The sequence below is a fragment of the Leptidea sinapis genome, chromosome Z (assembly GCF_905404315.1).
Source record: "Leptidea sinapis chromosome Z, ilLepSina1.1, whole genome shotgun sequence".
Classification (NCBI taxonomy): Eukaryota; Metazoa; Arthropoda; class Insecta; order Lepidoptera; family Pieridae; genus Leptidea; species Leptidea sinapis.
Window position 1 is genome coordinate 26,030,895 of NC_066312.1, and position 19,595 is coordinate 26,050,489.

Consider the following 19,595-nt stretch of genomic DNA (forward strand, 5'->3'; position numbering starts at 1 on the left):
AACAAAAGAATGAATGAACAAAATCGCAATCAGCATTAAAATGGAATATTGTGAATAATATTTTACAAACTGAATGTAATGTTATTCTTTGTTTAAAACTGTGATAAAAAGCATTTTATAACTAACGTTCGAAATGGAATTTAATAAACAAATATTTCACAAGGGCGACTGGCGGGGCGTTATGCTAACGAACTGCCATTATGTTTCACCCCGTGTCACTGTGTGAAGGTTTTTCACTCTCGACCGAGTTATGGTGGGGGTTGTTTTAGAAAATCATGTGTTTCCGGGAAATCTGTCAGTGCGTTCTACCGCGGCGCTCGGGTTGCACGTACATACTGTGAATATTTTCACATTTTCCGTGACTTTTCGCACGTAATTTGAACATTTATGAAAAATATTTTTATTTACTGTGTAAAGTAGTGTTAAAGGATTACTGTGATATTCTAAATACTGGATCGTTCACAATAACGTAAGTACCTATTGGAGTAAGTTGATTATTGTTAAATTACTTTAAAAATATATTTTTTAAAGTTTCTATTTTTATGGAAATATAAGGGTCTTTAAATAGTTTAGTAACTTCATTAGAATTTTTTACTGTGTAATAATAAATTAGATTAGCGAGGTATTGGTATGATAGATGATGACCTGTGATACAAGGGAAGAAAAAATAAAAATGTTTCAATTGGTGTAGCCTGCAATCGAATTAATTTCAAGTAAGATTCATATTGTATTTTCAAATAATGAACATAAGCAGGAATTAAGTAAACCGTAGCCTCTTTGTAAAGTGTTAATATTTCTCAAGTATTTGGGTTCAACTTCTTCCGTACAAATCTAGGAATTCTATTTCAATTAATTCATATAATTAGATTATCTGAACTTAGTCTAAAATAATTTTCTATCCATGCTACTGCATGAAAATAAAGATGTATTAACTGTTATCAAAAAAATAAACTTATTTTTGTTCGCAATCCTGCTGCGTTTCTTACTTATTCTCAGGTCTGAGACACATTTTTTCGAGTGGGTTTATAATTTTTAATAGGTGATGAAAATGTTCAAAATTGAATAAAAATATTTGAATTTGAAATTGCATTTAAAATAATAGTCCGGGTGTCAAGATACCGTATATAAATGTTTATCATCACTTATTTGATCACTTGATTGACTTGATTTTTGGTCGAGGAAAAAAGGCGATTATGAGTCAAAATTGAAGATAAAATTAAATCCAGACAGGTTTATAATTCGGGCATGTAACTGTTATTATAGAGCATACAGTCATATTGACATATTTCATGAAAAGGTTAATGTTTTCAGATCGCTGGATTGTGATATGCTTTCTTGTAACCCCATTCATATATATATTTTTTTCTGAATCAGTATCTCATTGTAAATAGTTCATTGCAGCATTGTATAATAATAGCTTGGCTTAGTTATTATTTATTAATTAGTATTACTTTTGATTTGTGGTTTTTATCGTTACCTTTTTACTAAGACTGTATTATAATATTTGGAAACTTCACTGATGAAATTTATTGTAATACTGTTTATACATGATTAAATAAATGAAATTTGAAAAACAAAATTTTATGAACGATGCGGTATTCGAACCCTGGTTAGCTCAGTTGGTTAGAGCACCGGCACGGAACGCCGGAGGTCGTGGGTTCGAATCCCGCATCGTTCATAAAATTTTGTTTTTCAAATTTTATTTGTGTATTAATCCTAGAAGTGAGGGTTATCACTTTAAAAACATAACATATTGTATGATTAAATAAATAAAATTTCTCTTAAAATATTTCTATGTTGTATCGACCTGCAAGACTTTGACAGTTAAATGACAACGGCGGTGTAATATAATTCAATTGCTTGTCGGGTTAGTCCTCTGTGTGCAATATGATGACCCAAGCTGTCGGTATTGTAGTTATGTCGAGTGACATGAAAATGACGACGCGAGAAAAATGCGGTGTGTACCGAGAGCACGTCACACAAGTGGCATTTTTATCATGGCGAGGTTCTTGATACGAAATACAACTCTGGTTACGGAACGAGTCACTCTAACGGCCATTCTAAATATTCAGTCTATCTCCGATTGTGGTCTACTTGAGATAAAAATCGTAACTATCGTTGAGTCTTCTGTCCCAATAAACTAATCGACCGTAACTCATCCGTACACGCTGTCTGTCAATGGGAGGACGTATAGCTTACCAGGGATAAAAGTTTGTATGGAAATTGCAACAGTGAACTGGCGATAAGAATGACTTATCGAGTATATTGGGACCGCTTCAGATTATTGACAGGTAATTACTGACAGTAGAAGGTAGTAATTTATCTCTATTTGTAGATAGTATATTTGGAACGGCCATTAAACGACTCGAACCGGCTCTACTCAAAGGAGTAGCACAGCTTGTATTATGGTTGTATATGTCCTTTTATCGTTAAGTAGCAATGTCCCGCGGTTTCACTCGCGTACATACCGAACCCGTGGTAGAGGAAAGTCTACCTACAGCCATTCCCAATATTCAGTCTATCTCCGGTTGTGGTCTACTTAAGATAAAAAATCGTAACCATCGTTGACTTTTCTGTCCCAATAAACTTATCGACGGTAACTTATCTTATTCGTACACGCTGTCTGTCAATGGGACGACGTATAGCTTACCAGGGATAGAAGTTTGGATGGAAATTGCAACAGAGAACATGCGATAAGAATGACTTATCGGGTATATTGGGACAGCTTTAGATTATTGACATGTAATTACTGAGAATAGAAGGTAGTAATTTATCTCTATCTGTAGATAGTATATTGGGAACGGCAGTTAAACGACTCCAATCGGCTCTACTCAAACGAGCTAGCTTGTATCGGAACATACAATATTTATTTCACTTAGTTATTATTTTATAATTGAATTATTTTCTTTAGTTTGATATACACATATTAAAACGGGCTTTAATGAAGTATTAACATTTAATGGGATAAGTATTCATACAAAGTTATGAATAATATGGTTTGTTTATTGGTGCCCGTTTTATCAACTATTAAAATGTAAAAATGTAATTATAGTAGCATAACTACAGTAGTTGGACATGTTATGGTATCGCGGGCCTTTTGTAGATATTGATAGGTTCTATAATATTGTACAACATCTTTTTGTTCTATCATCAATATTTTCCGCAGCGCACGCGATGACAGATTTTTGATAACTAATATTTTCATACCTTGGGTTATATTACTGCATTTTTGTTAGGGATCCCTATTTTTTTTGAAAATGTTATATAGCCAATACCATTCAGTGAAGATGCAGCTTTCTAATGATGAAATAATTTTTGAAATTGGTCCAGTAGTTTTTGTGTGAAAACATTACAAAAATACATACAAAAACACAAATGTTACCTCTTTATAATATATAATAAACTACCATCTACATAGCTTTTATCCTTCATTTTCATCCCCACACAGTTCGAAATGTCAAAAACGCTAAAACATAAATTTATTTATTTTTTATCAAATGCCTAAATACAAAGTTTCGTGAAAATATCTTCGATAATGACGAAGTTCCATACAATTTTCAATCCCCAATTTCAACCCCTCCAAGATATTTTCGCAATAAAAGGTAGCCTATATCCTTTCCCAAGCTCTAGTTTTTCTCTGTACTGAATTTCATCAAAATCGGTTCAGTGGTTTAGGCGTATTAGTTATATGTTTTTCATTCACCATTTTAATGTTATTGCTTACGTTTCTTATTATCAGTATTGTTTGCTCTTAAAACCATGAACACTTACATTTAAACAAGTATTTTCATTCAATAACTCGCATTGAAAGTGGTTACGTCCCTATCTACAACGTGAGAGATGAATCATTCTCTCTTGGGATTAAATTCTACAAATGGAAAAGGTGTTTCTTGCTGAATCACTCAAGGCCGAACGGATTTCAGGAAAAGCATTTTAAAAGCACTTAAAAGAATGACGGCGTCATAAAGATAAAAATTTAATCGTTTATTTATCATTGAACTTATATTATTAACTATTTGAATTATTATTAATAGTGGCTACTCCTTCGCAGTCCTCAATGATGCAGAAGAAACATTTTCCTAAAACCTAGTTTTATTCGAGCATTGTGCCTTGTGGCTGCCGGATTTATTTGATTCCACTGGAAATGATTGGGAACAAACAAGACAATTTCCTAACCTCTTAACTTTTAAAATAAAATATCTTTAACTTAAGTACGCTACATCACCCGCGTAGAATTCCTTTAAATTACGCTTCCTAGGGATTTCCCTATAAATTTCGGAATATAATTTAGTCGCGTGATGTTTGTTATATCTTGCCTGTTATGAAACCTGTACTCTGAAAGAAAACACAGAAGCTTATAAAATTTGTGCATGATATGATGTCGCCGGAGAATGCTCCGCCTCACTCATGCGCGTTTACCAGTGAGAGGCTCGTTCGCACAGGATTCCGGCTAGATTATGGGCATCACAACGGCCGCGGCCGTGACGTTTCTGCCGTGAAGGAGTAATGTGTATGCATTACTGTGTTTCAGTCTAAAGGGCGCCGTAGGTAGTGAAATTACTTAGCAAATGTGATTTTAAAACTTATGTCTCATGGTGACGAGTGCAGTTGTAGTGCCGCTCAGAATTTTAGGGTTTTTCAATAATCCTGAGCGGCACTCCATTGTATTGGGCAGGGCGTATAATTTATCAACAGCTGAATGTCCTGTTTGTCTTTTTTTTAATACATTTTAATAAATTTATTGCAGTAGCCTTTACAAATTTCATGAGTACAGTCTGCCAAACTACGTAAGTAGTTTGTCGGCAGCAGCTCTCGTGCAAGGCTTTGTTTCATTAGTTTGCTTCTGATAGCATCCCTACTAAATTTCATTAATGTACTATTAATTAATTAATGTACTATTATTGCATAGGCTGGGAAGAAGGCAATTGCAGGTCGAGTATGAGTTTGACTTCACTAAATACGAGACAGGCAATTGCCATTTCCCGCCGAGGCATATATAGTGCTTTTCTCAAAAGAATGCAGGGAAATAAAACCCACTTTTTATATATAATATTAATTAAAAGTAGTTAAATTCCCATACTATTTCAATTTTTTTCCGTTTTTAACAAGAACTGTACATTTCAGCATGGAATAAAATGCCCATATGTTTTTGGCTTTAAGTTAACGATTTTTAGTTTTAGAAATCTCATTAAAATACGCCAAAAATACTGTCTCGGAGAAAATGTTCACTTTTTTCTCGTTTTTCCAACTCATAAAATTTTCATATACTTTCATGTATTTTACTTTTGACTTCGCTGGAAGCATGTTTTCCATTGCCAATTCACCTTCTGATCTTAAATCTAATACAATCAATTTCCATTTCACTCTCTGAACCGTTCAAACTCATATAATTATTATTAAATTTATATTTATTAAGGAAGTATGTAAATAACAAATCAAGACGAATTTTCAGCTTTGCCGCCAATTTTTTTTGTCTTCTGTGCCGACAGGCAAACGCAAAGAGACCAAGGTATGCCAAGTATGACAAAAGAGATCTGATCAAAGAGTTTTAATAACCCCAGCACGCCGTTTCATACAACATTGCAGAGCGTTGTAATGTTGCAAATTCAAAAAAACGCTCCTGCAATGGATTTGATTTTCTTTGTCCAAAAATACAATACTTCGCGAGTTCTTTCTTCGAAAATAATGACAATATTTCCATGCATGTTTGGGAAAAATAAATTTGCAGCTTAGGCTAGAGTTGGTAAATAACTGGTAGGAAGAGTTACTTTTATATTAATTATTACTTTTGTATGTAATAGAACAGAGTAGGGAAAGATATTCGATTACTCGTTCAATTAATAATAATCAATAAAGCAGTTAGCTGTTAAAAGCCAACAAGATTGCAAGGTAATTTATTCTTCTGTATCAAATAGAGTTCGGAAGGGAAAATTGTTTAAAAAAACATGAACAAAAACTTGTCTGCAAAACAATAGCAATAACAGCAATATAAAATATGGTATACTCATACCTATTTTTAAACGCTTTTTATTAGCTTCACATGTTTTTGTGTAACCGACTCATTTGGGCGCGATTTTGATCCACTTTAAACGGCCAGTTTTCGTTCAAACTTCGTAGATTTATCCAGGACCGATGACAAAACATTAATTTGATATAATTATTCCATTTTTCAATTTGCAAGAAAAGTGAGATTTTTGTTAATTTATATCAATTTCTTCTATCGTCTATAAGGGAGGAATTGATGTTAATTATAAATTCCAACCATCTTTAATCGATATATATAATATCAGGAAATTATCGAATACCAAAGAGAATTTTTGATTTAACGATGCTATTTGCATTGAATAAAACACTCTTGTAAAGAAACCAATATATTTTATTTCGGTTTTCTATAAAACGCGTGTTTTTTTAACTACTATTTGTAATACTATTTATGCTAGATTATGTTTGTTTGTATGTTTCTGTCAGATATCTATAATCTCTGTTTACTGATTTATAGTCATATATTAATTCTTTAAAAGAGCAAATATCTTTAAACGAGCAATTCTTGTATATATATAATCTGAATATCGGAAACGGCTCCAACGATTTTCATAAAATTTAGTATACAGGGGATTTCGGGGGTGATAAATCGATCTAGCTAGGTTTTAATTTAAAATAATGGAGTTTTATCCATGTTTTAATGAGAAACAGCTACAATAACCTTAGAATACAAAGGTAAATTTCGCCACTAAATACATGACTGTAATAGCTCAATGGGAGGGACATTGGGTGATCCGGAAAAGGGTCTTCCGCTTTCCGGCTTTGAAGACCCCGGTTCGAATCCAGATGTCCTATTAGTTTTTTTTTTCAAGTTTTATACATTCTTAAAAATCCGAGCAAGGCTCGGTTCTCCGGATATTGTACATAATCTATGCTCACTCTCTAGTCTCTTCCTTCTCTTGTAATGGCCACTGCTTTACGCATTACACGTTGTTAACCTTATTAAGTATTTTTATTAATTATCCAGTTACTGAAGATATATTTGGAATATGTCTATTTTTAAAGGACTCTCTGACACACAGATCATATTAAAAAAACGTTGGTAGCTCCCGCCACAAAGCCATCGGTTACATCATTGCCCGCCACGTACGAATGTGGGCAAAGATCTTGCGATTCCTCTGGTGTTACATGGGAGTATGGCCCGTGGAGATCACATACCATCTGGTGACCCGTAATAAGGCATTAAAAGGCATTTATTTTCTCAAAGTTGATTCCTTTAGAATTCTTTTTGATGTCATTTCTAACATACAAGATACTAATACCGCTTCGGAAACAAACGGCGCTCTGAGACAAGAAGCGGCGCAAGAAACTCTCCCAGCATTCTTTTTTGCGCTTTTTTTAATGAAATATACAATATATTGTACTGTCACTGCTATTGCTAGTCCCAGGCTGTCGGATCTCTTAGGCTGTGGAGTAGTGAGATTTACGATGTGTGATCATTTATCAGGTGTAGATAGATTTAAATTTATTTTATAATATAAATCTTGTTTGTCACAAATCCTATGCGGGCTCATTCAAGGCCACCGCTATTGTTGTAAATATTTTTTTATGACAATAAGGGACGAGACGAGCAGTACATTCAGCTGATGGTTATAGCATCAGGGTGCAATACAATGACGCGTATCGTATCCTGATGAAGTTGCCACGGTACTGCAGCGCGTCGGACATGTTGCTAAGGCCTTAGTACCTGACTTCTTCGCGATCATAAGATCACGAACAGCATCTTTTGGAGTCGTCTCCGTACTTCTAGTCACGAGATTCTCAGTACATTGGCGGAGGATTTGAACTGTTCCATTTTCAAAAATAGCCCTGATGCAACAGGTACCAAAGGTACGACCAATTTGCATTCAGAGTGACGACAAAATGTTAATTATGATAAGCTTATTGCCATCGGCAATTTTTAATTATTAATTATTATTTTTATTTAATATTTAAGTTACATACATTGTATTGGGCTTATACCTTTTAATAAAGACTATTTTTATTATTAATACAATGCAGTGCCGCCCAGGATTCTTTAAGAACCCCAAAAATTCTGAACGCCACTACAATTATGCTCGTCACCTTGATACATTCTTATGTCTTGACATCTTGTTAAGTCTTATTTGCCCAGTTATGTTTCTACCTACGGCGCGGGCGCCCTTCAGATCGAAATAATGCTTACACATAACTGCTTCACGGCACCGTTGTGGCACCCATAACCTAGCCGGCATCCCACTGTTAAAGTTACTGCCACTGTTAATATCAAGTAGTCAACAAAAGTTAATGTAAGGTACAGCGCTGCAATAATTAGCAACATTAATCAAACAAGGCAATACTTATAATTAGCTCGACTCGCCCCAGTTGACTCTCAATTTCAGCGTCAACTGTAAAAGACGCCAACTCGGCTCAACTTGCAGTAAGTTTGCCAATCTACGCCCGCTACTCATTAGCGTCGAACTCACCTCACTTCCGGCACACTTCCGGTCCAACTGATATGATATTAGAAGTTACCACGTCCGCGTCGTGCTCTGTAACAACCGGTTAATACTTTTGGATTTTTATATATATTTTTATATTTATATACTAGTTGTGAATACCCGCAACGCTCGGTCATTCTTGAGTGTATAGTTATTTGTTAATGTTAATAATCTATCACAACTTACTTCATAATTTTGCATATTAAAAATTTCTAGATAAATAAAAAAAAAGACGTGTGGCACTCGGGGACTGCCGCGGTAAAGCTATTGCATAGCATTTTTTATCAACTTATGCAATTATAATTATATATTTATTTTATTTATGCAATTTTTTTTGTTTAAATTAATTTAATAAAAAGAAAACGGGTAGTGAGTAAAATTTAACTTGTAAGATTTGATAACAGACAGACAACGGGACAGGTGAAACTAAATAAAAATGCTTGTCATAATAATAAAAATTCAACAAACGTGATACGAACGCTGTTGCGAAATATCTATATATACATCTAGTAAGTAAGTGTTAGGTTATTTTCGTTACGGAATTTCTGGATTCGGTCTCCACGCTCAAGGCCCGAGATAGATGCTATGCAATAGCTTAAAAAATTCTAAAATATTTTTATTTGATTAGAATAAAACCTTACATATTTTGTAAGGATTCCAAATAATTCCAGAAATCTCTAGATTAATGATAATCACAGCTACACCCTTATAGACATCAACTTGCAACCATCATAGCGCACGATGGGAGCCTTGTACCTATTGTGACATACAAACACTATGCATACACACACACCTCTAATTTTATATATATATATGTGTGTATAATACAACAGAGCTATACATACCTGTAAGAAAACTATTCTGTTCATAATGTTCGTTTTATATTTTTCTTATTTTTGTTTAGTTTAGAATAGTTTGTTGGTGTGTCTATAATAAATAAATAAATATATATATTTCTTCTGTGTTTAGTCAGCGGCGAACTGTGTTTGATGTGAAGTGTATTATTTTACCCACAGTTTCGGATGGTAAGTCATCTTAAGTCTCTGTACTAATCAAATTACTTTGCGAAAGAAAAATTTTATTCAATGAACCTGCCGGCCATCTTATTTTTATTTTATTATACTGGTATTAATACTAGATATACCATCAACATAACGGTGATTTGGTTATTACACTTCGTTATATCTTGCCTGCAGATAGACACACGAACAGACGGTCTGCCAGTCTTCGCGTACCGAACTTTTAAAAGTAATACATAGGGCGGGCAACCTACAAGGTAATGTATGTAACTGATGAAAACGGGCCAAGTTTATGACTCTAGTGTTTGTGATAAGCTACGTCTTATACAGGAACTTTGTCTGTCACTTTGTGTTAGTTTGAGTGCATTGTTCAAAATAGAGGTTAACTGTCAACCTCAATTCTTTATCGACGTTTTCATAGCTGTAATAGTCTATCTAGACGCTTAACTGATCTAAGCCTAATAACATTAGTACTCTAAAACATCTAAGCATTGGTCGAAGGTATTAATTATGACCGTACTTCAAAATGATATACAGAATACAAAGAGATTAGTAAGTTAATATTAACATTCTTATTGGAATATATGATTTTGATGATGGACAGGATGATGCGGTTCATGAACATTCCACCAAGCCCACATATGGCTAGGATACCATGTTTTTTAAGACTGATTTCTACCTTTCGGCTTCACATCTACTACTACTACTATTTTCATAAGAATCATTTAATTTGTTTGGCTTTCACTAAAATGATAACTGAGCGTCAAAACAATTTTAAGACGAGCCAAAGCAATCTCACAAAAAATGTAAATCTTTTAACTGAATAATGTTCGTCTGCCAAAAGAAGGGTTCATTTCCTTATATTTACATAAAACAATTAAGCGTTATCTCTTATACTAGCTGACCCAGCAAACGTTGTTTTGCCATATAAAGTATAATTCACGCGATAGTTTTATAAGTAATAAAATATTGCCTATATTATAGCCTGTACATCATTTTGTTCTATTGTCAATAGTTTTTGCAGCGCACGCAAAAATAGGTTTTCGATTTTACACCTTGTGTTACAAAATAGCAATTTTATTACGGATACCTAATTTTGAAAAAAAAAACATAGCCTATAGCCTTCCTCGATAAATGGACTACCCAACACTGAAAGAATCATTCAAATCGGACCAGTAGTACCAGAGATTAGCGCGTTCAAACAAACAAACAAACAAACACTGCAGCTTTATAATATTAGTATAGATTATTCTTTGCAGATATCGCTCTAATGATTATCTACTTTACTACAGTCATAAATTGTTCGTTTCAATATTGAACATTTTTATAAAAACTTTTTTAAAGTAGGATTACATTGTATTCATAATATTTTTTCATTTATAATAACTGTTTTCTTGAAATTGTTTTGAACCGAAGTTGACGTTTAATACTAACTATTTACCAATATATTGCAAAGATATTTCAGTTATTGCAAAGAGATCACGAGAATGACAATGTTATATATAATATTTTGATTACAAGAGTAAATGGCGCAAAAATGATTATAATATAAGACTAGTTGCCCCGACAGATGTTGTTCTGTTTATATAATAAAAAAACTCTTGCGGGTAGAATTTTGTAAATTCCGTTCTTAGCTGACCTCCACTCGGCGAAAGGAATATTCCTACCAAATTTCAAGTCTCTACGCCTTATGGTTCCAGAGATATCGTGATGAGTGACTGTATACGTGGAAATCTCTTATATATATATAAGAAGTATATATTTAAGTATAATATATATATATATATATTATACTTAAAGAAATAAATATTATGACTGTTCATTGACAGGACATTTATGAAAATTTAATATATGTTCACAAAAATCGTCACCTTTTTGCTCTAAATAGTGATTTTCATTTTTATAACACTAAATCAGGGCTTGTAACTAATTCTAGTAGACTTTATAAGATACGTTTACTTTACATAATAGCTTTAAGGGTAATAGTAGTAGGGTAGTGAATACACTTTTATAATAAAGTCCCAGCCACTCTTTAGGCATCACAACATTTATAAATTCCTACGCCGCGTCTGTCTATATGTCTGTTCGCGATAAACTCAAAAATTACTGCATGGATTTTCATGCTTTTTTCACCAATGGATAGCATTTCTCGAGGAATGTTTAAGTATATAGTTTGTTAAGTTTTTATACACATATTTGTTGTAGGTGTCGGAAAAAAATAAGCAGTCTGGGAGCTTTAAACAAAATCGTTGTCTAAACCCTTTTAGATACAATAAAATAAAGTATGGTGGAATTGTGTATCTTTTATAGGTCTACATATATAGCATATATCTATCTCTTAAGGATAACATACGGATATGTTAATTCTTAACTTGGAGTGGAGTTTCTTTGTATAGCTTTTACTTTGTTGTTTGTTTTACACCCTAACTCCTCAAATAAAAAGGATATAAGGTAAGTGCATTTTACCCCAAAATATTTAAGAGTTCCCGAGGGAGAGCGAACGTAGCGCGGGAGATGTCAGTGGTAGGAGCTAGTAAATTTATGATTTCTTGACGACCTAATGCAATCATTTCATATTTTCCTGCGCATCTGGTAGGTATAATGCGGGTCGTAGGAATTTTAACTTACAATTTCCGACGGGACAATGAACTAGCGTTAGCAAGTATAATGGCTGTGAAGTGGGAACATAAAACGAAATTAAATAAAATATTTCATAAACATATTATAATATTAAAAATGAAAATTAGTTATGGCGGAACAATAGACAGACATACCAGAGGTTCCGAGAGATGGTTTGCTGATGGCAAAATTCAAATTCAAATATTTTTATTCAAAATAGGATTTAAAATCACTTATTGAACGTCAAAATCTACGACCCATTCAAAAGAGACTGCTTCAGACCTGAGAAGAATGGGCGCAAGAAACTCAGCGGGCCTTTTTTACCCACTTATCCTTTTTTTTTTTTTTTTTTTCACCGCCGCTCACATTCTCTTGCAACACCAGAGGAATCACAAGAGCGTTGCCGGCCTTTAAGGAAGGTGTACGCGCTTTGTTTGAAGGTACCCATGTCGTATCGTCCCCGAAACACCGCACAAGGAAGCTCATTCCACAGCTTTGTAGTACGAGGGAGAAAGCTTCTTGAAAACCGCGCTGTGGAGGACCGCCACACATCCAGATGGTGGGGATGATATCGTAACTTGTGGCGTGTCGTGCGATGGTGAAATTCGGCGGCAGGAATCAGGTTAAACAGCTCTTCGGAACACTCCCCGTGATAAATGCGGTAGAAGACACACAATGAAGCGACGTCTCTACGCAACGCCAAGTGATCCAGCCGTTCACAGAGCACTGGGTCCCCGATAATTCAAGCTTGTCTGCGTTGCACGCGGTCAAATGGATCAAGCTGATACTGGGGTGCGCCAGACCAGAGATGACAGCAATACTCCATGTGTGGCCGGACCTGCGCTTTGTAGAGCGCTTGTATGTGGGCCGGCTTGAAGTATTGCCGTGCTCTGTTAATGACGCCCAGTTTCTTTGAAACCAATTTGGCTTTGCCTTCCAGATGACCACGAAATTGGCAATCGCTCGAGATTTCGAGACCCAGTATTCCGATACTAGGCGCGGCTTTAAGAGAAGTGTTCTCGAAGAGCGGTGACACGACAAATGGGGTTTTTTTAGTGGTAAACGCGCAAACTTGAGTCTTCTGGGGGTTAAATTGGACAAGGTTCAATTTACCCCATTCCGCGACCTTCTCGAGAGAGGACTCGATAGAAGACACAAGTTTCTCCCGGCACTGGTCGACGATTTCCCGAGAGAGACCTGCATGGCCCGTGTATACGGCATCACCAGTGCTGTCATCTGCATAGCAATGCATGTTGGAGGTGTCCAACATATCATTGATATGCAGAAGAAACAGCGTAGGAGATAGCACACAGCCTTGGGGCACTCCAGCATTCACGGGCTTCGGGTTCGAGCAATATCCGTCGACAACGACCTGTATGCTACGCCCAGTGAGGAAGCTGGAGGTCCACTTGCACAAGCTCTCGGGAAGCCCAAATGATGGAAGTTTTGAGAGGAGCGCCTTGTGCCATACACGATCAAAGGCCTTCGCTATATCCAGGCTAACTGCCAGGCCTTCCCCCTTGCTTTCAATTGCCGCCACCCATCTATGTGTTAGGTATACCAGAAGATCACCTGCCGACCGTCCATGGCGAAACCCGTACTGTCGGTCGTTGATCAACTGGTGACCCTCTAGGTATACTAAAAGCTGGTGGCTAATTATGCTCTCCATGATTTTGGAGAGCAGGGAGGTGATAGCAATAGGCCTGTAGTTCGCCGGATCCGAACTGTCTCCTTTTTTTTGGATCGGATGGACAAGGGCTGACTTCCATGAGTCAGGGACTACGCCTTTGGAATAAGAGTGCCGGAATAAACGCGTTAGCACCGGCGTCAACTCAGGGGCACACGTTCTAAGCACGATTGGAGAAATGCCATCCGGCCCGCTCGACTTCCTGACGTCCAACGAAAACAGAGCTCACCTAACAGTTTTCTGTCTGAACTGTACTTCAGGCATAGAGCTCTGACACCGCGGGATGGTCGGCGGTGTTTTTCCGTTGTCGTCAAGAGTCGAGTTGGAGGCGAAAAGAGTGCACAGGAGCTCGGCTTTCTCTTTTGCCGTATGGGCCAGGGTGTCATTCCTCATGTGCAACGGCGGCATGGACGGCTGGTTGAAGTTACCAAGAGCAGCTTTCGACAACGACCAGAACTTGCGTGTTCCGGTCGGGTAACTGGAAAGCTGCTCGCCGATTTTGACGACGTGCTTAGACTTCGCACGGGCGATTTGCCGCTTAAAAAATCTGGAGGCACGGTTATATTTCCTCTTAAGAACTTTGCTTTGCGTTCCTCTAGGAACTCCCTGGTGTAGGTGCTAACGATGCGAATGTACCGGTACCCGGTGAGTGATTATTAATAATAATTTATTATAATTTATTAACGAACATAAGGGGGCACAAACAGAGGTTCCGCGGTGAGAGCCAACGGTTGCCAATTACCTAGACGTAAATGCCGACACCTCATTTGCTGTGATCCTTTCATAGTTCTTTGTCTTTATCTTTTTGCTGCTATGCTCTTCTTGATGCTCTTAACCCGCCCCTCTTTAGGCAGCTCGACCTATCCAACCATCCAACCACATGCACTACACGGCTTCATGAGTTCGGCGCTGCCTATTGTGAATGCTTCGCACAACACGCCACAAATTCTTTGTCTTCTAGAAGTGCCTTAAACTTTTGATGATTAGTCAGTCAGTCAGTCATTGACTGAAAAAATTAAGAATCTTTGACTGTTTATAATTTTAAACTACTGGTCCAAATTGAATGAAATTTGATATATACCGTGTTTATACAATGCCTGCTTGGATACTGAATGGATGAAATGAATTAGAACATTCAATAGAGGGTCGAAAATGGCCTGAACTGCTTCGAGGAAATGATGGTTACGACCGTGCCCCATGTTTTTGCTCGAATTTTCTAGAGTTAATCACCCATAATGTAACAAGCCTTATCTTTTAATTACTCCAAGCTATTTAGATTTTATTAAGTGATTGAAATAACAGCAAATATCAAAATAGTCCAAAATAAACCCATACTCTAAATATTATAATCGCTTCTGGTACAACACCAGTCCTCTGCATACAATTTAAGATCTCTCCATAAAAATGTTACTTCTATTCGTTCTCTCTTCACAATAAAACAACAAATTTTCTTCTCAATTAATGTCACTACCTCTTCTTTAAATCAACATCACTGTAATCTCACTGTATCTCAAATCAACATCTCACATACTAAACAAACTGTTCGTTTCTTTCGTGTTTATTTTGCGTCCATTCCTCCTTTGTCAGCATTCTCACATTTAAAAAATATATTTAAACAAAACAGAAATCCCTCCACTGATTTTCGTTTGTTAATAATAGAGTTGTGTTTAATTGGATTTATTATTCATTTAAACCTATCCGTATTTACCACCCTATGTCGAAAGTTGTTTATTGTTTTTCCGTTTCAAAAATAATTTGCTGGAGTTTCATTAGTTTTTTCAATGATGGCCATGCCTGAGACGTGGTTTCACAACAGAAGGTCGGCTGCAATTAGAGAGGGCGCGCTACCGAACAACATTTACATTTTAATTTAAATTTCACCGGTCCTGATGAAATACGAGATAAATTGAGAGCGAATTTAGAGCAATAATTTGTAACCTTTACATGCTTTGTGATTTGAGGTTTCCCGTAAATGTTTGACACGAATTTGAATATTTGCTTCAAATATAACACTAGTTTAACACTACTTTATTTAGTAAGTTTCAATGGATAAAGGGGATGACCTTATATTTTTTTTTATGGAAAGGAGGACAAACGAGTGAACGGGTCTCCTGGTGTTAAGTGATCACCGCTGCCCACATTCTCTTGCAACACTGTGTGTTACTTACAAGTGCTTACTTGAATGAGCTTTCATTCCACAGCTTTGTAGTATCTGGAAGAAAGTTTCTTGAAAACCGCACTGTGGAGGACCGCCACATATCCAGATGGTGGGGATGATATCCTAATTTGTGGCGTGTCGTGCGAAGGTGGAATTCAGCGGCTGGAATCAGGTGAAACAGCTCTTCGGAACACTCTCCGTGATAAATACGGTAGAAGACACACAATGCAGCGACGTCTCTACGCAACGTCAAGTGATCCAGCCGTTCACAGAGCACTGGTCCGCGACAATTCGAGTTGGTCTGCGTTGCACGCGGTCAAATTGTCAAATCAACTTGCACGCGATATATGTTGTAATATATTTATAAATCTACTACTGGAATGCACTGGAGTGACCAACCTCCGAGAAGCTCTCTAGGATCTCAGAAATATTCTAAAGTCCTGGATGGTGCTGGGCTGGTTTCACGTAAACTTGACAAAATTAAAGGGTCTAATTGTGGAAACAGGAGTCCCCATACATACATTATAAGTGAGAGGTTCACTTCTAACTTTATTTTAATGATGGTTACATTTCCTTTATCAATTGTAAATTATTATTCGTAAAAATACCTTTATAACCTATAGCACCGTTTTGAGCTGATGTAATTAAAAGTCTCTAGTTCTCATAATTCTTTGACATAAATCAGTTAAACACATTAAAAATCAAAGTTGGTGGATTCCAATAAATACAGTTTTCGCATTATAATAATATTAAAATCTATTTTATAGCAATATTAGGTTATAAATTTAATTATTCGTATCAAATTCTTGCCGTTAATTCTGTGAAATACGTACCGATATTTCTTTATGAAAATGGGACCAATTTTTGACCTTAAATTTAGTTGCATAACAGTGACATATGATCTGAGTAGTAATGCATCGACAAAAATGAAACTTAAGTTAAATAAATTAAAATAAATTGATTTCGAAGTGGTGGTAGTTTTTCAACTAGCAAATGCAACTACTAGAGAGAAGAAACGGCGCAAAATAATTTTATAGAATTATTTATGTGTGGTTATGTTAAGTTAAACTTAAACTAGTCGGCACTACATCCCTACTAATAATAGTAATAATTATTATAAATGTGAATGTCAGTTTGTTTGTAACGCTTTCACGCCTATGCCACTGAACCGATTTAAATGAAATTTAGTACAGAGATAGACAAGAGTTTGGGACATAGGCTACGTTTTATCGTGAATAAAAGGCTTGGTGGGGTTGAAATATAGAGGCTGGAAGTTGTATGAAAGTTATCGAAGATAGCACCATGAATCTTTTAATTATTTGTTCTAGCGTTTTAATATTTAGACTTGTGAAAAGGGGGAATGAAAGTTCTATAGTTGGTAAAATATAAAAATGTAGTAACCACAGCAGTTTGTAGTGTATTACTAGCTGACCCGACAGACGTAGTTCTGTATATAATAAATAAAATAATGTTTTTATATGAATTTGCCAATATATCATAACATCAAAAATTACTTCGTAATATAAGCACCCTGCTGTCGTAATGAAATTGTTTCACAGCAGAACTGTCAAACCGTGCGTCAATAAATTCTCTCAAAGAATTTATGTATGGACACATCAAAGGAAAAACAAATTTGTAGTTTTCATTAAATTTAGCAGCATTTTCCTATTTATTCACCTTTTAAACCTTCTCTGGACTTCCACATATAATTCAAGACCAAAATTAGCCAAATCGGTCCAGACGTTCTCGAGTTTTAGCGAGACTAACGAACAGCAATTCATTTTTATATATATAGATTTGCAGAGTATATTAAAAAAATTAAAATGCTGCCCAAAGTAACGATGTGGCGGGTTAATACTAGTAATTAATAATAATTAATAATAAATACTCATAAAACTAGTAATACAAATAACTTTTTATCTGATACAGTAATAAAATAAAAAAAAAACCCTCATTTATTGCACCATTAAAATAAATCTAGGAAGCAGCATGCCGACAATTAAATAACGAAAAATCCTTTGTTACAGTAAATTGTTATCCGTTTATGTTGTATCGGAATTTGAAGAGCTCTCGTGCTCAAAGCTGTCTAGGATTTACGTTCTACCTTAATGAAAAACATCGATTCGCTTGTCGTAAAAAAGAGTAATGCAAAATGAATTGGTCTCTTGTGAAACAAGAGGAATGCAATTGAATATCAGATCGTTTTGTTGGCCGCCGTCAACACTCCTTGCTGTACCATGTTTTATCACGAACACTGTATTTGTTGACAAGCTTTTAATAAGTACCACTTACGGCCGTTCCCAATGTTCAGTCTATCTCTTACTTGAGAAAAAATCGTAACTATTGTTGACTTTTCTGTCCCAATAAACTTATCCACGGCAACTCACCTTAACCGTACACGATGTCTGTCAATTATTAGATATAGATTACCAGCGATAGAAGTTTGTATGGAAATTACAATTCACGCTTCCCAATATAAAGCGATAAGAATGACGTATCGGGTATATTGGGACAGCTCCAGATAGTAATTTATCTCTATCTGTAGATAGTATATTGGGAACGGCCGTTAATACGTAGCTATCCATCCCTACTCTTTCGTATAACGCAACTATATTCTCCGTTACGATAAGCTATTATAAAATACAAATAACATATGTTGCTCTTAGGAAGTAAAGGTCTAAGTCCTTGTATTCCTTGTATTTGGGAGTATTTTCTGTCGATTGCACTGTTGCTACGTAACCCACCTACATAGATAATTTATACGTCTAGATGGAGCCTCTTGCTGTCAGGCAACGCATGAAAATAGGTCAGGTTCATTACTTTAGTGTGCATGACAGCTACGTCTTACACTCGCGATACGTCGGTCTTTGTTTTAGGTTGCATACGTTGCTGAAAATAGAGGGTAACAGTTCACCGCCATTTTTTCGACGTGTTTAAAGCTGTCATAGTCTATCTAAAGGTTACTACGTTTCTACGGTCGTTCCCAATATTCAGTTTCTATTCGATTCTATCTCCAGTTGTGGCCTACTTGAGATAAAAATCGTAACTATCGTTGACTTGTCTGTCCCAATAAACTTATCGGAGGTAACTCATCTTATCCTTACACACTGTCTGTCAATGGGTGGAGGTATAGCTTACCAGCGATAGAAGTTTGTATGGAAATTGCAGTCACGCGTCCCAATTTATGATAGAATGACTTATCGGGTATATTGGGACAGCTTCAGATTGTTGACAGCTAATTACTGACAGTAGAAGGTAGTAATTTATCTCTATCTGTAGATAGTATATTGGAAACGGCCGTTAGTAGAAGTTTCTTATTTACAAAATTAATAACTTCCTGTGACGGTAATATAAGCTTTTTATATCTGTCATTCTATTACTTTGTTGCTTTCAAACGATTGGATGATTTGATGAATTTTTTTCTGTTTGAAAGCTGATGTGACACGGTTCAAAGAGGTATTTTGGTCCCCATCGCACTCTCTCAGCCTTTGTTGCACAAAGTAATTTTGCGAATAAAGTGAGTGTTAAACATTTAAATACAATTTGTTTTACATTGGATTACTGTACACAGAGTAGAGATCATCAGAGATTGCAAATAATAAATAAATAAT

At 35.8% G+C, this 19,595-nt stretch overlaps 1 protein-coding gene across 1 annotated transcript in view; it reads left to right on the top strand.

The window, feature by feature from the left end:
• Positions 1–327: 327 nt before the first annotated feature.
• Positions 328–19,595, top strand: part of LOC126978472 (MAGE-like protein 2) — a 184,305-nt gene continuing 165,037 nt past the window's right edge. The window contains exon 1 of the mRNA XM_050827293.1: positions 328–469. The gene's annotated coding sequence lies outside the window, so the exon portion shown is untranslated. The remainder of the gene's footprint in view (positions 470–19,595) is intronic.